General features: G+C 42.1%; 1 protein-coding gene across 1 annotated transcript in view; it reads right to left on the bottom strand.

Annotated features, from left to right (window-relative positions):
* LOC126292201 (uncharacterized) overlaps positions 1–22,814 on the bottom strand; it is an 82,745-nt gene extending 59,931 nt beyond the window's left edge. The window contains exon 1 of the mRNA XM_049986055.1: positions 22,686–22,814. The gene's annotated coding sequence lies outside the window, so the exon portion shown is untranslated. The remainder of the gene's footprint in view (positions 1–22,685) is intronic.
* Positions 22,815–23,921: the final 1,107 nt, after the last annotated feature.

The raw sequence follows: 23,921 nt of genomic DNA, 5'->3' as shown, positions 1-23,921 counted from the left end.
AAATCTTTAATGACAACACTTGAGAGCCCTGCGCCCGTGCAAGTATACTGACTAAATATTTAGGTTCATACGACGACTGCAATTATAACTGAACAGGGTAATGAGGAAATCAAAACTGGAGAGTGTGTCAAAAGAAATTTCATGTTCCCTAAACTGATCTCAGCGGACCTAGAGGACGTAAGCAGATGTTTAAACTGTGGAAGTGGACACGTGATACCTGTTAACAACACAGTTGAAGCACCCTCGGTTTGCTGATGAAGTATGAAAGTTAACAGGAACACTAGAAAGACGCTGTACGTTAAAAAGGAGGTTGTTGTTTTTGTGATACTTACGTCTTTGCCGCAAGGAGACTTGTACCTAAGCACATGAGTGAAGTAGATCTCTTTTAATTCAAAGTTTATGTTGGTATTAGCTAAAGTCACAACTAAGGATTATGTCCGTTGTACCTGACGTCAGTCTTCTCTCCCGCCAATTCTCGTGTAAATTCTGTTTTTGGCGAACTCAATGCGCGGAGGCTGTTTTTCAGCACGCTGTCGCTGACTGTTTATGTATGCTGCGATCGCTATTATCCCCTTAAAAACATTGGGCAGATTATACATGTTGTGAATTTTAATATGGATTAGTAAATACGAGAATTCTATACAAATAGGGTCATTGGACGTAGCTGAAACTTAGTTGTTGTTGTGATCTTCAGTCCGGAGACTGATTTGATGCAGCTCTTCATGCTACTCTGTCCTGTGCAAGCTTCTTTATCTCCCAGTACCTAATGCAACCTACATCCTTCCGAATCTGCTAACTGTATTCATCTCTTGGTCTCCCTCTACGATTTTTACCCTCCACGCTTCCCTCCACTACTAAATTGGTGATTCCTTGATGCCTCAGAACATGTCCTACTAACCGATCCCTTCTTATAGTCAAGGTGTGCCACAAATTTCTCTTCTCCCTAATTCTATTTAATACCTCCTCATTAGTTATGTGATCTACCCATCTAATCTTCAGTATTCTTCTGCAGCACCACATTTCAAAAGCTTCTATTCCCTTCTTGGCCAAACCATTTATCGTCCACGTTTCGCTTCCATACATGGCCCCACTCCATACAAATACTTTCATAAACGACTTACTGACACTAAATCTATACTCGATGTTCACAAATTTCCCTTTTTCAGAAACGCTTTCCTTGCCATTGTGCTATTGCCAGTCTACATTTTATATCCTCTCTACTTCGACCATCATTAGTTATTTTGCTCCCCGAATAGCAAAACTCATTTACTAATCTTATACCCTCAGCAACACCCGATTAAAAAAAAATGGCTCTGAGCACTATGAGACTTAACAGCTATGGTCATCAGTCCCCTAGAACTTAGAACTACTTAAACCTAACTAACCTAAGGACATCACACAACAGCCAGGCATCACGAGGCAGAGAAAACCCCTAACCCCGCCGGGAATCGAACGCGGGACCCCGGGCGCGGGAACGCTACCGCACGACCTCTAGCTGCGGCCACACCCGATTTAATTCGGCTACGTTCCATTATCTTCGTTTTGTTGCTTTTGTTGATGTTCATCTTATATCCTCCTTCCAAGACACTGTCCATTCCGTTCAGCTGCTCTTCCAGGTCCTTTTCTGTCTCTGACAAAATTACAATGATATCGGCAAACCACAAAGTTTTTATTTCTTCTCCATGGATTTTAATTACTACCCTGAATGTTTCTTTTGTTTTCTTTATGAAGTTAGTACTTACCGATTTAATTACTATTCTGGCTCCAAATAAGTACACTTTTTCCATGCATGTTGCCATAGTTTGACCATTTGGGGCAAAGACATGCATAACGTACATATAAAGCACTTTGAGTTTAACTGTGTGTATAATACACATTATTTTCAGTTCAGATGCATATTTTAATGGTTTTGTGCAGACACTTCAGTTTTTTAGTTTTTATGATCCTGATATACGCTTCAGGTATCGGGCTTGAAGAAGAGAAAGGAGGAGGGGGGGGGGGGGGAGATAATACAAATAGAAAGTTAAGATTATGACAAGAGGAAGCAACGCTCTGCAGAACGTGTGTGATAAACAGCACAACCAGCAAGCCCTTCATTTCATGACAAATTTGCGCCTATACCTTCTTGTGATATGTGTAGTCATTTCCTATCTACATAAATATGTTGACTGGCAATTGCAGGAATATAACAGGAAAAAATAGAAATGTTGCCAGTTGTTAACCTCACAAAAAGGAGAAGTGAATTAATAAATTGGGAACAAAAATGACAGTGCACATTTTAATGTATTTCAACTTGATATGAAGAGCTACAGACGCGAAATTTAGCCGACGGGAATAAGATGCTGTGATATACAAATGATTAGCTTTTCAGAGCATTCACACAAGGTTGGCGCCGGGGGCGTCACCCACAACGTGCTGACATGAGGGAAGTTTCCAACCGATTTGGTGAAACGTTGTTGTGATGCCTCGTGTACGGAGGAGAAATGCGTGCCACCACGTTTCCGACTTTGATAAAGGTCGGATTGTAGCCGGTCGCGATTGCGGTTTATCGTATCGTGACATTGCTGCTCGCGTTGGTCGAGATCCAATGACTGTTAGCAGAGTATGGAATCGGTGGGTTCACGAGGGTAATACGGAACGCCGTGCTGGATCCCAACGGCCTCGTATCACTAGCAGTCGAGATAACAGGTATCTTATCCGCATGGCTGTAATGGATCGTGCAGCCACGTCTCGATCCCTAAGTCAACAGATGGGGACGTTTGCAAGACAACAACCATCTGCACGAACAGTTTGGCGACGTTTGCAGCAGCATAGACCATCAGCTCGGAGACCATGGCTGCGGTTACCCTTCACGCTGCATCACAGACAGGAGCGCCTGCGATAGTGAACTCAACGACGAATCTGCGTGCACGAATGGCAACGCACATTGGAAGCGTGTATTTGTCATCGCCATACTGGCGTATCACCCGGCGTGATGGTATGGGGTGCCACTGGTTACACGTCTCGGTCACCTCTTGTTCGTTTTGACGGCACTTTGAACAGTGGACGTTACATTTCAGATGTGTTACTACCTGTGGCTCTACCCTTCATTCGATCCGTACGAAACCCCACATTTCAGCAGGATAATGCACGACTGCCTGTTACAGGTCCTGCACGGGCCTTTCTGGATACAGAATATGTTCTACTGTTGCCCTGGCCAGCACATTCTCCAGATCTCTCATCAATTGAAAACGCCTCATCAATGGTGGCCGAGCAACTGGCTCGTCACAATAAGCCAGTCACTACTCTCGATGAACTGTGATATCGTGTTGACGCTGCATGGGCAGCTGTACCTCTACACGCTATCCAAGCTCTGTTTGACTCAATGCCCATGCATTGAGCCCGTATTTCGGCCAGAGGTGGTTGTTCTGGGTACTGATTTCTCAGGACCTATGCACACAAATTGCGTGAAAACGTAGTCACATGTCAGTTCTAGTATAATATATTTCTCCGATGAATACCCGTTTATCTCCGCATTTCGTCTTGGTGTAGTAATTTTAATGGCCAGTAGTGTAGTTTCATTTAATTATTAATGGAAATCTTCAATCGTCCAAGTATTCTTAGTGACAGTACACTGAGGAGCCAAAACATTAAGACCACCTGCTTAATAGCTTCTTTGTTCGTCTTTGGAACGAAATACATCACTGATTCTGCTTATCAGGGATCTGACAGTGTTTTGGTAGATTTGTGGAGGAATGTGGCGATAGATGTGTACGGACAGGTCATGGAGAAATCGGCAACTGCGGAGCACAGCCGCACGAACAAACATAAAATATTGTTCGATGAACCAGAACTACTGTCCCATGCCTCCACGTATTGGGATTTTGCTATTAAGGAGGCTGTTGAAATAAGAATGAACCAAAAGAACTTTAAACGCGATAGCGGATTCCATCTGAGCTGTGCATGGAAACGAGCGCCAGATGCAGAGAAGCAGAAGAGACGTTCCTTCCAAGATTTTCGTTCCAACGGAAGCGGTGGCGCCACCGGCGCACACAGTGGCCCCGTCTGCGACAGCAGTACGCAATCGCCGACCAATCAGAAGCCGTCTACGGGCTATAAAGAGGCTACCACAGCAGCAGTGAAGACAGTCAGCTCCTGACGATGAGGTAATCGTCGAAAGCTCGAGATTTTATCCAGATCTGAACCGCGCGATCGCTACGGTCGCAGGTTCGAATCCTGCCTCGGGCATGGATGTGTGTGATGTCCTTAGGTTAGTTATGTTTAAGTAGTTCTAGGTTCTAGGGCACTGATGACCTCAGATGTTAAGTTCCCTAGTGCTCAGAGCCATTTGAACCATTTGTTACTTGTGTATTCGCTTGTATACTCTTTCCAAGGCCCACAAATTCACTACTGCCGTCTGGTACCTTATATTGTGGTGGGGCATAGTGAAAACTAGTTGATATCTTTTGTTGCCTTTTTGCTATTTCTGTTAATTCAACAACAGTTTAACCTATCGACCTACCCATCATTCTCTCTCTCAGCCTTTCTACATCCCTCATCTGAACGTCTGTCTGTGACTACCTTCTTGTTTAATGAAGCTAAAACATGCTGGAGATAGTGACTCTCATTTTTCAATAATGCTGGCTCCCGCTCGAACACTTTGGACAGAGTTCGAAATTTGCGAAATTCATCACAGTTCTGTTACTCTTTTGCTATAAGCTAGGCGACAGAAGCATTCAGAGTTGTCACTTGCGCCTCCACCGTATTTAATATTAAACCAAACCGACTATTAGACTAGAAGGAAGATGCTCTAATCATTGTTCAGCTTTGATATTTCTCTCTCATAGAATTGAAGAATCAGATTATGTCTCCTTTTCTTTCGTTTTTTCTAATTTCTCTCTCTTCTTGTTTCTGTTTTTCCGGATTGACCATAAACTTAGTAAAAAGTATCGGCACATCCTCCCCCTCCCTTATTCTGACAAATTTGTTATATTACTGCACCAGGTATCCACACAGAAGTAAACCAATAACCTCGTTAGCGTAGTAAATACACTTACAGGTTACAAGACATATCCCACTCTACTATTTTTACATGAAACCAGTCATGGATTTACTTTACACAAGTTACAGCTCTCGAGCTCAGTTATTCCAAATATTTGGCTACAATCACTGCCCTGCATACTAGCAAATGAGTCACTGTCCGTCCACTACACATGTTGTTCCCTTATCTGTTCAAAAATGGTTCAAATGGCTCTGAGCACTATGGGACTTAACATCTATGGTCATCAATCTCCTAGAACTTAGAACTACTTAAACCTAACTAAGTAAGGACATCACACAACACCCAGTCATCACGAGGCAGAGAAAATCCCTGACCCGGCCTGGAATCGAACTCCCTTATCCGTCAGTCACTCAGTTTCTCACTCCCGCATTTAACTACTCATGCACATGCAGTCCAGGTTTGCAGATTATTTACCTTAGTCCCTGTACTTGTGTGGTTCCTCGTGTTGTTGTCTAACCGTCATCCAAAAAATAATCAGCAAAAGATCAGTTCATCTACAACTGCAGGTTAAAATTTCTGGTGGGACCTCATTTGCGAGTAATGAACAAAAAAACTGGGAATTTTGTGTCAATCAACAGCGTTAAAAAAAGTGCATTAAAGAGTCTGTTTACATGGTGGAGTGGCTAGGATAAGAACCTCCCATGTAGGGGGCTATGGGTAATCAGGGGCAGTAATTTTGTTTTCATTGTTAAATCTTTATCAAAATGACCATTTTTACTCAGTTAATTGATTTAAAAGTAATTTTTAAATTCCATTCGTTTATCACACAATTTTAATGATAATATCTACTTCTTTATTTGCTCCCATTTTTCTTCTTTCCTCACTTGAAATCTTTGTTCATGTGTTTTTAATTAATTTTATGTAATAATTTCGATTTAATTTCTTTTTTTTATCACCCTCTTATTTTCGTCCACATTATTTCGTACATTATATCTATTTGTCATTTTGCTCGACTTTAGTTTCACTTTCTAATCCGTCTCTCATTTAAATTTTCATCTGCGTTATTTTTTCCGTAGTGCATTAGGTATTCAGGATATGCTTTAAATATTTCTATAACGATTATCGTGCAAAAAAAGTCGCAATCTGGTAACAAGAATACATTTTTCAGACCATTGGACAACATATATAGATCATGTCGCCTTTTGTTTTTTAACTGACAGATCGGATCTTTCAAGCAGTTGAATATTATAAGAGATAAATATAATTAAATCCATATTCACTACAATTGCGATTGGAAAAAGAACGGTATAAAGAAAAAGTGAAACAAATGAAAAAGTTCATTTGGTGATGAAAATCATATGACAAAAGAATAGAGATTACTTTTAAACCATTTTATTGAATAAAGATAATGATCATAGCAATTTCGATAAAGATTTTAAAACAAAAAAGTTACGTCACCTGAGGAGAATTGTGGAGACAACCTCTCGCATGCAAAGCTCTTATCCTATCCAGTATATCACACAGCCAGACTGCGGAATGGGGCGATTTTAATGCTATTGTGTATTACACAAAATTCCGAATTTCTTTTTTCGTCCAGCTGTGCACCGCTGAAGAGGTCTCCTTGTTAAGGTGTATGAGAATAAGAGAACTTAGCGTCTCCCAAAAATAGATTTGTCTCGTTTACATGCTTGAAGTCAAATGTTTAACACATTAACTCATTTGTAAAGTGTTTAACACATTAACTCATTTGCAAACCAAACAGACAATTGAACCTTTTTCAGACACGGGAGCTAGATTTTTTAAACACTCGCGGGTTTAGTGGTATCTATGCACATATTTCAACATACACAAGACCATCTTTGGCTATGAATGAAGATTCTTCAGAAGGTGACCCTATATACGAATGAGAATAATACACAGGGTCTACCGAAGGGTTCGAGGCAAACAGTAAATCTGTCCGTGATTATAGCAACCTTTCTTTTGAAGACGGTAATCAAATACCTCTCTTCATCGACCATAAGCTTACCTGAGAGGCGCACACAAAATATGTAGCTAAGAAATGCGATATGGTTGTCAATGCAACCAGAGCTATGGCAGGACTCGGTAGAACTTTAACGTCAGCAACAAAATTTGCCACGCTATGGTATGTCCATTCACTGATTGTAGAAGTTGTTATGGCTCTGCACTTGGCACTCAGCTCAACACAATTAATAAATGCCAATATAAAGCGCCGAAAGCTTGTTTGGGTGCAATACGCTTCACCTCTGCCGATGCTATCTTGGTCGAAGTGCATGAACCTCCAATCCATCTACGTTGGCCGTACATCTGCGCCAAATTTCGCTTTTAAAGGAACCAATATGAATCTAATAACTTGAAACCGATCACCACAAAACTAACCACTGCGCAACTGGATGTTTCTGGATCACTAGAGCTCTCCCCCCCCCCCCTCCCCCCTCCCTCCCCCGCAGCGCAAATGTATATAGATAATCAGGATATTTCCGAAAATATCATTAGAGAACCTAGACTAAGTAGTTTTAGCATCCAATTTACGGCAAGAAAAAGAGGAATAAAAGTGAGATAGTGTTAATACTTTCATCCTTCTTTACCTCCTCTGCATTACTGCAGATGACGTGTCACTGAGCACATTTGTACTGTGTATGCAGTACACGTGAGGTGCCTCGTTGTTTCCACTGCCCTGTGTGGAATACGTAAGTTCTTGTACACTTCACTAACCAGCTGTCTTCATGATGATGATGTCCCCAGCGCAGAAAACAGCACGCAGGTCGTGGATTCTTTTTCTTGAGTCTGAAATTAGCTTCGCAAGGAACTGCTGCTACGAATAAATTACAACTCATATAGGATGCCACTCGCGTTTTTGTTGATATAGACACCACGAGAAACTATTCTTGATAACAACGTATTGAACATATCTTTCCACAGTCATTATATCTGGCTAAAATAACATGAAATACATCCTGCCTCAGACAACATGTCTGTCTACTGGAACGGTCAGAAGTGGAGAGTTGGACTGCCCGAGACTCTTCGCGTGCCAAGCCAGCAAGGCGTGACCCCAGCGCCGCCGAAGTGCATCGGCAGTAATATCTTCAGTTTTTTGTTTTAGTAATACTTTGATTTTAATAATTTTGAAATGATTGACTGATAGCTGGCTGTTGAGAGACGTTTATTTAAAAAAATGAAGTAATTTGGATGAGAGGTTTAATTAATAACAGCAACTAAAGTTTAACGTTTTGGCGCCCTACCGACGAACACAGCAGCCAATCACATAGCAGCAGCATCATGCAGGCGGTCTTTCTCACGGGGATGGTACCGAATCTAACATTTGTCACCGGTACCTCATCCCACATTGCGTCATCTCTATGCTTCTTGCAACTCCACTGTCCTGGGAATAGCTTCCTGGAGCCTAATATGATGGCTGAATAAGCCAGAAATATTACACATTTCCAGTGAAACTGCACAAAGTGAACATAATAACTAGCAATGCCTTTGAGAATGAGACTCACATTAACTATAAAATTCTGGCGGTGTTCTTATCACAGTATCCGAAAGCCATATATATCTGACTGGAGCCACCAAAACCAGTGATTCTGTCGGAAGCGCCTACTGCGTACCATGTTTGCAAAAGTCTGGGCTCTTCAAATTCCCAACAGAGGCAGTATCGTGATTGCGGGACTTGTTGTGATGCTACAAGCACTTCGCTTCCGTTCGCGGCTGTCCACTTCTCTGAATTTCCTACTGCCGTGGAGGAACGTAATGCGTTAGGATAACACCACCCAGCCGTACACGATAATCACCATAGTTTCACCATACTGGGACTCTGACGTACTTTCGACTTTTGCGGCGACCCAGAACGTCGCCATACGTTGGATTGGCGTTTCAGTTTTGGTTCGTACGATGAGGCCCATGTCTCATCCACTGTTACGATAAAGCCTCTCCTTCGCGCTCATAACGTTCCAAGTGCGTCTGAGCAGCGTCGTAACGCATCCATTCCTGCATTTCCGTCAGTTCATGCGGGACCCATCCTGATGTAATTTTTCGGACGCCCAGGCTTTCCTTCAGGATGCGAAGCACAGTCGTATGCGCTAATCCGGTTTCGTGGGTGACCTCACGAATCGTATGGCGTCGATCACTATCCACTAGCGCAGCAGCAGCATGCACTTCTTGTTCAGAGACGCTAGGAGGACCTGCTCGATGCATGTCTCCCACAGTCTGCCGACCTTCGTTGAAGGCTTTTACCCAACGTGCCACTGTTCTGTACGGCAATGCCGATTCCCCGCACGCCTCTTGAAGACCTTGATGACACTGTCGCGCTGTACGACCTCTGGCACATTCAATCTTGATCCACCTCCTGTTTCGAGAACATAGTGACACCGTTACGTTAGACCACCCGCTCACAAGTGACTGTGTTTCCTTCGATAGTGCAGACGCCGGCGACGTGCAACGGGCGAGTCCATTTGCTGTACGTAAGGTAGATATGTCAACAACGTGTGCTATCAGCGACAATACTAGAATCCAATGTATGGTGTCTCCACAGCAGTGTTGCCACCATTTAAGTTCCATCCCTCGTAAAAGAATAAATTACCCTTCCATGTTGAACAGTGGTGATAAAGGGTCGATATAAATCCAGTAAATCGCTTCACTGACAATGAAGGAAAAGTAAAGGTTTCTTTATTTAGGTTTCCTTTCGTATTACTGTGACACACAACACACTTTGGCCTGAAGCCCAACCATGAATGTAAAATTGCAGAATCTATTCTCACAATGTTATCATATGTTATTAGCAACACAGATTTAGTTGCACTGGTAAATGGAATAAGGGGCCAGTTAAACAGAGTCGTACCCACCCAGTGAAGACCAGAACTACATTTATTAGTGTTGTGTACATAGTTCCGCGTAGTCAGCGCGTACACAACTTTCCCACTAGAGCGCGCCCCGCTAAGCACAAAAGCGCGGGCGCAGCGCTCGTCATCTCCGCACTACGAGATGGCGCTGTCTTAGAGACGGACCAAATTCTGCTTCCACCGATCCGCGTATTAATATGTAACGCAGCCAATGAGATTGCTGCTAACGTAGAACCTTTTCTCCTCGCGGATCACACTCCCCCAGGGAAACCTGAATGCACGAGGTATTATTACGAGTGTACAGACCTCCAATTACTTAGTCTGCATTTGTCTGCACCAGTCTGTACGAGTCTGCATTAGTCTGTAGTCAAGTTTCAGTCTGCGCCTAATAAACTTATCATATTCCTGTACATAGTCATGAAGATAAATGTATAGACACTTCGTCAAGTATCAGAGATATGTGACAATAAGATTAACGTACCAATACCAAAGGAACTTCAGATTGTCAATTGTAAACAGCATCCAGAATCAAGTTAAGTAAGGTTTATGACTTTTATCATTTTAATAAATGTGTGTGAAAGTTAATCAAGTTCTGTTTAAAGTTGGTCACCGTCATTCTGCTACTCAAAGCGTGCAAGTGGCATTTCTATTGTCTGACCTAACGGCAAGAGATAAACACGCCACGATAAGATCACGAGACATATTGCTGACACTCGCCTAGAGCGACAAGTCAAATAATCTGATGGTGAGTGTACCGAAGGTCTTACAGTACGCACACCACATTTAGAAATATTTTTCTTTGCCTGACAGCTACTCACAGATACTGACACCCTTGTCACAGGACCTGGCGACTTTGAGATCAATTCCTAGTTTCTCACAATGCTTCAAGCAAAGCTTTCTACACAGATTGCTTGCTATTAACAGTCACCTCAGGGACTGAATGTGTATGTAGTAGAGGTAAGAGGTATAAATGCGAGCTGATACTGCCCTAAATTTATGTTTTACGGTAAAGTACGACCTATACAGGACGACTGAATGCAGAAGAAGAAATTTTAACCTGCAGTTGTAGATGAACTGATCTTCTGCTGCTTATTTTTTGGTTGACGGTTAGACAACAACACGAGGAACCACACAAGTACAGGGACTAAGGTAAATAATCTGCAAACCTGGACTGCATGTGCATGAGTAGTTAAATGCGGGAGTGAGAAACTGAGTAACTGACGGATAAGGGAGTTCGATTCCCGGCCGGGTCAGGGATTTTCTCTGCCTCGTGATGACTGGGTGTTGTGTGATGTCCTTACTTAGTTAGGTTTAAGTAGTTCTAAGTTCTAGGAGATTGATGACCATAGATGTTAAGTCCCATAGTGCTCAGAGCCATTTGAACCATTTTTGAACAGATAAGGGAACAACATGTGTAGTGGACGGACAGTGACTCAGTTGCTAGTATGCAGGGCAGTGATTGTAGCCAAATATTTGGAATAACTGAGCTCGAGAGCTGTAACTTGTGTAAAGTAAATCCATGACTGGTTTCATGTAAAAATAGTAGAGTGGGATATGTCTTGTAACCTGTAAGTGTATTTACTACGCTAACGAGGTTATTGGTTTACTTCTGTGTGGATACCTGGTGCAGTAATATAACAAATTTGTCAGAATAAGGGAGGGGGAGGATGTGCCGATACTTTTTACTAAGTTTATGGTCAATCCGGAAAAACAGAAACAAGAAGAGAGAGAAATTAGAAAAAACGAAAGAAAAGGAGACATAATCTGATTCTTCAATTCTATGACAGAGAAATATCAAAGCTGAACAATGATTAGAGCATCTTCCTTCTAGTCTAATAGTCGGTTTGGTTCAATATTAAATACGGTAGAGGCGCAAGTGACAACTCTGAATGCTTCTGTCGCCTAGCTTATAGCAAAAGAGTAACAGAACTGTGATGAATTTCGCAAATTTCGAACTCTGTCCAAAGTGTTCGAGCGGGAGCCAGCATTATTGAAAAATGAGAGTCACTATCTCCAGCATGTTTTAGATTCGTTAAACAAGAAGGTAGTCACAGACAGACGTTCAGATGAGGGATGTAAAAAGGCTGAGAGAGAGAATGATGTGTAGGTCGATAGGTTAAACTGTTGTTGAATTAACAGAAATAGCAAAAAGGCAACAAAAGATATCAACTAGTTTTCACTATGCCCCACCACAATATAAGTTACCAGACGGCAGTAGTGAATTTGTGGGCCTTGGAAAGAGTATACAAGTGAATACACAAGTAACAAATGGTTCAAATGGCTCTGAGCACTAGGGGACTTAACATCTGAGGTCATCAGTCCCCTAGACTTAGAACTACTTAAACCTAACTAACCTAAGGACATCACACACGTCCATCCCCGAGACAGGATTCGAACCTGCGACCGTAGCAGCAGCGCGGTTCCGGACTGAAGCCCCTTTCCAGAAAGCCTTCTCAGCGCTGTGCCTCATCAGTTCCCTTCTTATTTGCCGTTTGGCGTGTTCTACCTACCACTCAGTAGTAGAATTACACTCGCATTGGTGGCCGGGAGACCCCTCGTGGGGCTCCTTTAACGCCACTACGGCGACTTGCGAGTGAATGAAGATGAAATGATTGTAAAAGAGACACAACATCCAGTCATCTCGAGGCAGAGAAATTCCTGACCCCGCCGGGAAACGAATCCGGTACCCCTTTCGCTACCGCAAGACCACGAGCCGCGGACTTTTCGCTATATGGTTCAATATAATAAGAAACTGCTCTGTGTGGATGGAGAGACTGTGCAAGACATTGTGGAGCGGTGGGTGGAAAATTTCTATATATTGTTGTTGCCATTCTCAACACAGGCTCTGTAACTACAATGTTGGCAACCAGAAAGTGATTAACAAAAACGTGATGCCTGTAAATAAAAGTTCACTGTGCCCACACAATGGAAAGCATATGAATTCTATATATCGTGAGTAGGCTGCTTCCCTACAATGTGACTGTGTATGTTTAAGGAAAGTTTCTCCATATTTATCATGTGACAAGACGTATGTCGCGAGCGTCAGGAAGAGGATGAATTAGAACAATGTTGTAGTGGTATAAACACTGTGTTGAAGTAGCATTGAAGTAGCTTTTTGGATTAACTAGTAGTGGATTGAAGTAAAATTTTGAGTAATGCATGTTTATGGGTAGTTAGTTTGTAGAACTGACAACATGTGTGCATGTGTGTGTGTAAATAACATTTGAACCCTATGATGTGCTGACCTATGCTTGCACAAGGCATAATCCTATTCATTTTAGTGAATTAGTAAGTAGCATTTGATTTCTTAAAACGCAAGTGAACCACATTAGTGATGTGGATTTAGATATTATATTGTCAGTTCATTTAATTTTTATTTTTATACTGTCAAGTCACTTCACTTTTATTTTTTTATATTGTCAAGTCATTTAACTTTTATTTTTATATTGTCGATTCATCTAACTTTTTTAATTAAGAAAAATTAAGTCTCACTTTTGTTCTTAAAAATTGTGAAAGACAATACTAAGTGGTATTATGTATGACATTTGGTAATCACATAACTATGATGAACAATTTCTGTGAATGCAGTTGAGAACGCGAAAGCGAATCGGCTAAACTCTTACGAGACAGAGGGAGCAGCGAGGAGGAGAGCTAGTTGTCAACTGGCGGGTTTCCCAGCAGGACACACTGTCAGCCGGGCCACTTCGGGAGCGTGGTCGACAACAAAAGAAGGGTGCGCGGTAAACACTTACCCTTGCACCTGGAGCTAATGGGCGGCCGCACCAGTGCGACCCTTCGTGGAGGCGATGACCTGAGATGGGCGAGCGGTCCACCGCGCGGAAATCCATCTGCTGGCAACGCACCACACGCAGGCGACCGTGGCGAGACGGGCGCGCAGAAACGACAGAAGACGGGGGATAAAGGGCCGTGGAGCCTATTGACATGTACTGTCCAGAGAAACTAGCAGACTTCAACGACCACTATCAACATTTCCTGGCGGATGTCCACTGTCAAGCGACAGTTAATCATGGTTCGATGTTCTCTGGTCGCTAAGGGTGGCACAAAGAAGAGCCATTAAGTGTCATCCTTGCCCAGGAATATCAACCTGGCGTGTCAAACGAGGATACCGCACGAATTTGACAACATAAGCATGGAACCAAATTGAGATGTACGTGACACAGGCCACCAAGAGAAACTTCGTGAGAGGGCAAAGACGGCGGGATTGCACGCAACAGATGGACAAAAATCCCTGCTGACAGCTGCGGCGACAAACCCCCCTCCCCTTATTTTGTGCCTCGTAACAGTGCAACTACTGAGAGTGTCAGTGAAAGTGATTATACGGTTCTTAGTCCAATGCATATACGTGCGTTATACAGAGAAACTCTGACTCGTGTGTTTTGCAGGGGTTCGATTTATTGGTGTTTGTTAGACTGACTCTTGTATTTTGCAGGTGTTCTATTTTTTTTTTTTTTTAGACTTTGACTCTTGTATTTTGCAGGTGTTTTATTTATTGGTGTTTTTTTTAGACGTTGACTACTGTACTTTCAGAGCTGTTTTATTTCTCAATGTTTGTTTTTGTGTGTTGTATTAGATTTGTGATATTTTGTTTCGTAAATTCATTCCTGTGGCATTGGTTCCTTTATCAGTCAGATACCTATTCATGCTCATTGGACTGTGATCGATTAGCCTTTGCATGGGGCATATTTATAGTGAGGAACCCCTTAAGGGTACCAATCTCATAATCAATTGTAGTTTCAGTATAATGACACAGCGATCACTGTTTGATAACTAACTGAAATATAGTAGAGTGATTAAATTAGTACCACAAAGTTATTTTAATTCCACAAATTATTAGTTTTATAAGATATAGAATTTTTTTGCGATAACCACTTTGTAAAACATGTTTTTTCTCTTATCTTTTTTTTTGCTTTTGCGGATTGTGCACTGTAATGTTCTGCTTTATAATACTGATGTTATTTTCATGTTTTTTTTATTGCTGTGGCACCTTTGCTATTTTCATAAATTTTACTTGTTAATAAACAGTCATAAAATTTCCTGTGATCAGTTGGCTCTTGCAATGAGCAAATACTGGTGAACTCCATAAGGGTAACAACCAGAAATTGTTTTCACATTAATGACACAGGAACCATTGTTTTTATTTGCTGACCGAATTAGGTCTACACTATCTTTTAAATAGGTGTCACAGAATGTTTATTTTTCTCTTTGAAATTGGTAGATTCTAAAGAGGTGTTGAAATTATTGTGTTTTAGCAAGTAGCTGGTGACCTTTTGCCTTTTCTTTACATTTTTGATTTAAGTTGGGTGTGAGAAGCCTGCTTGGGAATGTCCTAGCATGGCCAGAAATTTCCCTGCACAGTCTTTTCCCGGAGCGTTGGGGTTATGAAAGGTCTCTGTTGGATTCCTTTCATGTTAATTTCTTAAATCTGTTGCCATTTACGGCATAAATTCCTCTTCTAAATTTACTGTGGTGTTTCTGACTATCTGGGAGGAGACTGAGCAGTGTTACTTTTACACATAAAACAAGAACGATCTGTCACACTACTACACTTTAAAACACAGTTTATATGTAATTCATGTCACACAGTCTCATATGGAACCTACATCTGCTTTCTTTTATATACTGTATATGATAAGATTCTGTCATTCCCCGTCCCTTCTGTGTGAAAGAATGAATGGGCAAATGTATTTCTAGTTGCATGCTTGATGGTAGCAGACGAGCCTGTCTGCTAGAGAACAGTAGGACCAACGTCGGAACAGGTAGCTACGTTTTCTAAATGCAAGGAGGTTTCTATCCTTAGTATTGTCCTGTCCGTCCCTTGTGATGTTGGTATAGCAAGCTGCCCCTCTGGTCACTTCTGTTTGTATCTGTGAAGCACGCTCGCTAGGAGCCCCGCAGGTCAGTCTGTCCGTGGCGAGCGTCTGAAGTGGTAAGATCTCCGGCTAAGCGCGTGTCTGCTAAGTCCGCAGGACAATGGATTTCTTAAGTTCAGCCTAACTGAAAATTTAATGACCTTTATTTCAGGTTTAGCTCTAAAATATCTAATGTTATCTTAAATTGCAACGCTGTGTAATTCGAGTGTATAGTTCAGAATATATTCCGGTAGTTGCTTTGTCACTACTTTGTGAGTAAAGTGGAACGACGCGTTGATCAGTAACTTTAACTTCGATCATCAATCTTAATTGCGAATGTGCCTGGGATTATAACGTCTCGTCTTGACAATATTTTTCAATATAGCGACTTCTCTTTATGTTCAACCCACGTGGAGTGTACTTTGTGAGACCAGTACCACGTGCTTATACAATTGTTTGACCCATCAGGTTAATAGTAAGGCGATAGTAACCAGTTCGAGGTTTTTCTTTTGTAAATTGCTTTTCGATCTAATTTATTTTAATTATCAAAATTATTGTGGAGTTACGCTTCTTTGTGTAAACCAAGTTGACCACGTGAAGCATGCGGTGTAATCATCAAAGTAGCCCTCAGCTATTCTTTTCGGGAAGATTTCACAGAGAGTTAGTATGAATTTAGTATAGCAGTGTGTGGTAATTACATGACGGACAGGATTGCGCTACGAACGTAACTTCTTTGGGTGAAAATTGAATCGGTTGGTTGTGGTTAATTTCCTCTTGCATATGTTTCAACGTTCTTCGTGTGTTATTTTATGAATGCAGTGTTGTATGCAGTCTCCCAATCTTGGCTCCATATTTGATGTGTTCCGTAAGATTACAAACGCTTAGTTATGACTCAGGTTTAATATGCTGAAATTTCAATGTTAGTCTGGTTGGGAATTTGGTAAGCTAGACTGGATGCCTGGTGAAACAGTTGCGCAGTAATGCAAGGTTAACTTCCCCAGACAGCTCACAACTTTTATCCCACTTTTATGGTCATGAATAGCAGCACCGCTTACACCACAAATTAATGCAACAACGTTACACCACTGTTCAAAACATTTTTTGGCTTCATCTTTAGAAATGGTTGAAAGCTCCTCCCTCGGTTTTTTTTTTCTTTTGTTGACTTCATCAGTGTTGTGTAATCGGTGTCCTTTCGCTTGCGGAAATAAAAAAAAGTCGCGCGGAGCTAGGTCATTAGAGTAAGATGCGTGGGTTAGAAAAACCATGCCACTTTCAGCTAAAACCTGAGAGGGATGGCTGTGTGTATAAGTGCGTTGTCGTGATGGAAGAACTAATCTCCTGTGTCTCACAAATTAGGTTTAAGAACACGGAGCTCCAAGATAACCCACTAATCTCTGACAGTTTATCAATTATCTGTCGACGATCCATGAGCACAAGCTCTCGAATTTTTTCAACGTTTTCGTCGATTCGGGAGTTGATGGACGTCCAGAATGAGGTTTGCATCAATCGACATGTCGCCATTTTTAGATCGAGCAAAGCACTCGTAAACTTGAGTTTCTCCAATAGAGTCATCTTGTTAAGTTGTTCGCAACATTAAAACAGTTTCAGCAGCATTTTTACCGAGTAGAAAACAAAATTTCACAGCTGCGCGTTGCTCACTTAAACTTGTCGTCATAAAAAAGCGAAACAAGAACAAAACAGTGTTAACAAAAACAGTCACTGCAGATGAACAGCACAAGCCCGGTGAACACAGGCGGAACTGAACTGGCACTGAATTGCGCTATACAGGCCTCGCGGCACGAATGTGTACTACACAAGCTCCGCCCACGGCAATGTTATTCCCGTTTTTTGGGTACCCCCTCGCTTAAGCATATATTGGCCGGGAGAGTATAAGGTGTTGAAAAGCTTGATTGGTGTAGTACATGAGAGAATCACGGGACCAGAAAAAGAAGAGGGTCTGGGTGCCAGATTAGGTCAGTGTTCTAGGCTTCTAGGACAAGTAAAGGTAAATGTCGTGTGACTAGGGCATCCCGTCGGGTAGACCGTTCGCCAGGTGCAAGTCTTTCTATTTGACGCCACTTCGGCTACTTGGGCGTTGATGGGGACGAAATGATAATTAGGACAACACAACACCCAGTCTCTGAGGGGAGAAAATGTCCGACCCACCCGGCAACCGAACCCGGGCCCTTAGGACTGACATTCTGTTGCGCTGACTACTCATTTATCTAGGACAACTGAGATAGGAACAGCTCCTGCGGTGAGCCAAGAGCATGTGATGTAGATGATAATGTTTTCTGATGGTGCACTGGGAATTATTTGAGTACACATTGATGAGATGGGTAGTGGAGGGGACGCAGAAAGCCATAAGAGTAAGTGAGTAACACCGACGTTTATAGTAAGTACTTGGTATTAATTGGCTGGTACCTGCATTTTATTATTGCAGGACCAGAGAAGCAACACATATTTGTTTAGCGTACCATGCTTAATGCTCTTCTGGGGTTAGTTTCTGTCACACTCTTGCAGACATTATATCAAAAAAGGATAAAAAATGCATTAGGTACTGGCCAGAGAGATAATATTAATCAGAGAAGGATAGCACTCTACCGAGGCTGTCCACAGTCGTTTTTTTTCTTTTTTGTGGATGTCACCTATTTTGACAGTATTAGCGACCAAATAAAAGAATAAATCACCATTCTGCATGCACTGGAGGTGAAGAATCGATTTCAGTGCCATAAATCACTGCACTGGCAAAGAAGGAAGGCGCACTATTAGTTTTTTATAACGTTTTGTGTTTCTGACAGAAGATAAACATGAAAACGCACAAAAACAGTGGTTTTTTGCTATTCGACTAGCACTTAAAAGTTACTCTGGCCTGGAGAGGTGTCAAATGTGAAATAGCACACTGTTGTTGTTGTGGTCTTCTGTCCTGAGACTGGTTTGATGCAGCTCTCCATGCTACTCTATCCTGTGCAAGCTTCTTCATCTCCCAGTACTTACTGCAACCTTCATCCTTCTGAATCTGCTTGGCGTATTCTTCTCTTGGTCTCCCTCTACGATTTTTACCCCCCACGCTGCGCACCAGTATTAAATTGGTATTCCCTTGATGCCTCAGAAGATGTCCTACCAACCGATCCCTTCTTCTAGTCAAGTTGTGCCACAAACTTATCTTCTCCCCAATCGTATTCAACACCTCCTCATTAGTTATGTGCTCTACCCATCTAATCTTCAGCATTCTTCTGTAGCACCACATTTCGAAAGCTTCTATACTCTTCTTGCCCAAACTATTTATCGTCCACGTTTCACTTCCATTCATGGCTACACTCCATACAAATACTTTCAGAAACGACTTCCTGACACTTAAATCTATACTCGATGTTAACAAATTTCTCTTCTTCAGAAAAGCTTTCCTTGCCATTGCCAGTCTACATTTTATATCCTCTCTAATTCGACGATCATCAGTTATCTTGCTCCCCAAATAGCAAAACTCCTTTACTACTTTAAGTGTCTCACTTCCTAATCTAATACCCTCAGCACCATCCGACTTAATTCGACTACATTCCAATTTCCTCGTTTTGCTTTTGTTGTTGTTCATCTTATATCCACCTTTCAAGACACTATCGATTCCGTTCAACTGCTCTTCCAAGTCCTTTGCTGTCTCTGACAGAATTACAATGTTATCAAACGTTGTTTGTAACATTATATCTAGTAGTTTCGTTAAATAATGATGTATGCGTCCTCCCCCCCCCTCCCCCCACCAACTTTGGAGGGGGGATGGGGGACCGAGAGTAATAGAAGGGGGGCGCTGACTTTCATTGAAATCTTTGCATTTAATATTACAACAGACATCCGTCGAACAAATACTGCTAGCGTCAAATCCTCCTTCCATGAACCAAGTTAGGAAGCTGCCGCATCGGTGAATATACGTCGTGTGACTAGGGCATCCCGTCGGGTAGATCGCTCGCCTGGTGCAAGTCTCTCGATTTCACGTCACTTTGGCAACGTGCGCGTCGATGGGGATGAAATGATTAGGACAACACAACACTTAGTCCCAGAGCGAAGAAAAATCTCCGACCCAGCCGGGAATCAAACCGCGGCCCTTGGGATTGACACTCAGCTACCGGGGGCGTACGCAGCATCGGTAATTCGCTACCTTATTTCGCAAGAACTGATCAGTAGTTCCTGTCAGCAGGAAACTTGAGAATCAAACCAAACACGCAGAAGTTTAGTTGCTTACCAAGCATTTACCAATCACCAATGACAATAAACCACTGGACAATGTAAGTGCCACTTCTTTACAGCGCTGACTTCAATAGCAGATTGTTAATCATAGTGACTGTGACGGTCCCCACGATTTCAGCCAAGCTTCCGAAACCAGTCGAGAGGTAGTACGCAGGCTAGAAGCTGAGTGCAAGTGCATGTTCAGTGGAAGCAGTCAATTGGATTTAAAATAAAGTAATCCAAGTTCCTCCATCGCCATGGATAAATGGAAGATTCGGAGTGGGGACAAGAGATCCCAGGGTAGGAATTTACCGAGTGCCTTCTCCTTCGAAAGTATGCGATTCTAATAAGGAAAAAGATTCAAATTTAATCGAATTCACGAATCTTTTGTGTCTTCCTCTGTTCTTATCAGCAATGTTAGTTCTAAAGCAAAGTGCGTAAACATCAAGTTGATAATCTGGCACTACAGTTTAGCAGCACCAGTTTCAATAACGAAGAAGATTGTAATGTGTTTTTTATTTAGCCAACAATAGCTTGCAGAGTGTCAAACTGAGGGAACACCTGAAAAAAAAAAACATCCAAATCGTATGAGTGAAACCCTCGAATTTTTACAGCGTAATTACCAACAACTAAGACGAAATTTCAGATTCCTGAAAAACCAGGTATTAACTTCTACGAAAGAACTTCGAGCATTCAAGATTTATCGTACTTAATTGCAATATGCAAATCAGCACCCATTGTTTGTGAGAAATTACTTCTTCCCACAACCGTCGAAATACACGAAGAAAGGTTTGGCGCGAGTCTGAAATCGATACCACTCTCAGATGATACCGTGATTCGTCACATTAATGGTATAACGTGACATGAAAAAGTAATTACTAAGCCCAAAATTCCCCTGTGACTTCATGACAGTACTGATACCGGAAATCTTTCCAAGCTTTTTTTTTTTTTGTTCGCTAGTGTTACGAACGCGAAATACACGAAGACGGTCTATTTTGTAAATCTCTGAAAGGGGGGACCGCAGGCGAAGATAATTTCTTTTTTGTAAATTACTTTTTTGCTGACAACAATCTGTGATGGACAAATAGTGTTGTTACATGTAACCATGCGGTAGCAGCGTTTACTGGAACTGAACATGGGTTGAAGGAAGAGTGCGCCCTTTATACTCCTGTAAAATTCACACATTTCACGGTACACAGGGATACATTGTCTTATAAACTAGTTCGAACGGAATTAATGAAGTGCTCAACGATGCAGCCAGTGTTGCAAATTTTGTGAAAGCTCGAACTTTAAACAGTAGGCCATTTTCCGTCTTGGTGAGGAGGTGGGTTCTAATCATGATCGCTTCTATCTCAGGCGGAAATACGTTGGTTGTCTCGTGATATAATTCCCCGTCGCGTTGTGGATGTGAAGGATGATGTTCGTCTTTTCCTGTTGAACAGCTGAACCGACGTTTATGAGAAACTGAATGATCTTAACATATCACTTAAAGATCGAAATACCAATATATTTCTAAACGATAAAGTGCTTGCGTTTAAGAGAAGACGTGGACTTTTGAAAAGCAAAGATGGAGAATAGCAACTGCGAGATATTTTCTCTGAATTCGTGAAGAGGAAAGGACTTGCATCTAGGAAAAATTAGTAGAATTGGCGTAGTATCTCAAAAACCTTCGTCAACAATTCAAGGACAGATTTCCAGAAGCTTCATTTGAGTACGACTGGATCCACAACCCGCCAGATCCTATCATACTACACCACTGACCACACTTAAAACAATAGAACATGAGGAGTTAACAGAACTCTCAAGTAATAAAACATTTGGAAATAAATTTATAGCGAAGTTTCTTAAAAACTTCTAAATGCAGATTCGGAATGATGAAGGACAGTGGACACGTTATTACCCTTCGCATTAACTTACATGTGTGAGTCAACATTTTCCGCAATGGTATTCAGACGAAATACGGGCCTCGAATGCGCCTGAAAGGGGATCTTCAGTTCCTGTTTCAGAGATACACCACAACTGGTTCTGCTTTCTTCACAAATTCCCGTATACACATCACAGTAAACGTGCAAATTTCAACAACAGCCCGAATTTTCATCGAGTGCATTTTTGCTCTTATTTCCTTTTTCGATGATCAGTTTGAATACAAGAGTGTTTTAATTGGCATTTAATTGTTGACAGTTCTATCGTCATTTGTACTTCGTAATATTTCACATAATAAAATGTTTTAAATAAATTAGAAGCAATGTAGACGGGAAAAGCTAAGCTTTAACTAACAAATCTGAAAAAAAAGAAAAAAAAGAACAATGCAGTGAAAACAAGACTTTGTTCAGATCTAATAACACACACAGTCGTGGTTATTTATAAAGTAGGAGTAGCCGTTAAGTTTCATCATCTTTGAATAGCCCTAAATGTGATAATTAAAAAACAATGTTTGATATGTTTGAAGGGCAGTCTCTAATTTTTATTATTATTGTTATTTTTGTAATTGTTACTTTAAATAATTAGAGCGAAGTAAGTGGACTACTTTTGTGCCAAGGACGAGAAGTGATGAGGAGGATTGAAAAGTAGGAGGGGGAGGGCAAATTTACGTTTCAGAAGAAAAGCACGACAGAAAAAGTTTGTGAACTCCCGGTTGATATTGAAATCTGTACTGCCCTTAGCGAGTAGTCTACAGTTTTATGCAGGTATAGTAATATGCAGGCATAGAAGCACGAAGAATGGCGTGAAAATTCGTAATCCACCCAGCGAACTTACGTTTGGAGATATCGGATCTTGCCGCGTGACACTGCGATCTAACACAACGGCCGCCCCGCCCGAGTCTTCGTCAGCGGCACTCCGCGCATGCGCGGTGTGGTTTTCCTGTTCGATGTTGATTCCTGCTACTGCGCGGCGCGAGGCAACAGCAGCGGCTAGCGTTTTACGGCGGTGACGCGGCGGATCGCGGTATAAGCGTTCCCATCTGGAAGCGGCGGAAGATAGCGGTAGCCAATGACGGACCGCCGCTGAGGCACGCGCCGTGCATTTGATTAACTGTACAGTGCATCTACAAGAAGAAAGACGAAGTTGGGTCTCGGCACAGCAATTCTTTGCTTTCTTTACGACGTACTCTTTCACACATTTCATTATTCGTGTTTCCTTATTTTACCATAAACAGATATGATGATTAACGTTCATGATCGTTCACTATCTCATTTAGAAAACCGATCGCCCCAGTGTTGAGTGGTACTTAAGATAGGTAAATAAAGTAGTGAAATCAATGTGAAGTGAAGTAGAAATTAGAAAATAAATGAATAACTTAGTTTAGTTTAGAAGAATTACACACTGGCAAACAGCGCACAGAGCAGCAGTGGCAACGTCCGGCGATTGCAAGTCAGTACGTTCAGGAGAAGCAATCGCCCTCCCCACATAAGCAGAAGCTGACGATTCAGCCGTCAGGGCATCGCCAGACTGGCTCACGTGTTTCTCAACTGTCACATGTGATCAAAGGCCCTCGCCTACATTCCAAGATCCAATGACCGACGTCAAGAAGATTCTTCGAGAAGCTTTTCAATGTGACAGAAGAGGGAATGACCGTGAAGTCGTTCACCTCCAGTGAACTGAAGTGAATAAATACCGGAGATGTAGTGCGTCCGACAAGATAGTTTTCAGTTCAGTTTCGGTGCTGAAGACCGTCATGCAGGAAGAGACTACATCGTACACAGAAGCACCAAGTCCGTCGCTGTGACGAAATAGCAAGCCACAGCCTCGCCGCCAGAAGACAGAAGTTAAAAGGTATTTGAAGACTGATTTTTACGTACCCGGGTGACTCGTGAGGACGGGAAGGAGACGGCCTCACATCAGCAGTCACCTGTGAGCTGGGATGAAGATCTGACAGCCGAAGACTGGCAGGCTGGAGTCCGTTGTTCGAGTCCGGGACGCTGGCCGACGCACAATACTGTCACACGCGGCCTCATAGAGAAGAGGAACACTGGGACACCACATCCGAGGTAT

The sequence above is a fragment of the Schistocerca gregaria genome, chromosome 9 (assembly GCF_023897955.1).
Source record: "Schistocerca gregaria isolate iqSchGreg1 chromosome 9, iqSchGreg1.2, whole genome shotgun sequence".
In the NCBI taxonomy this organism is placed as follows: domain Eukaryota; kingdom Metazoa; phylum Arthropoda; class Insecta; order Orthoptera; family Acrididae; genus Schistocerca; species Schistocerca gregaria.
This window is presented reverse-complemented; position numbering and strand designations above follow the sequence as displayed.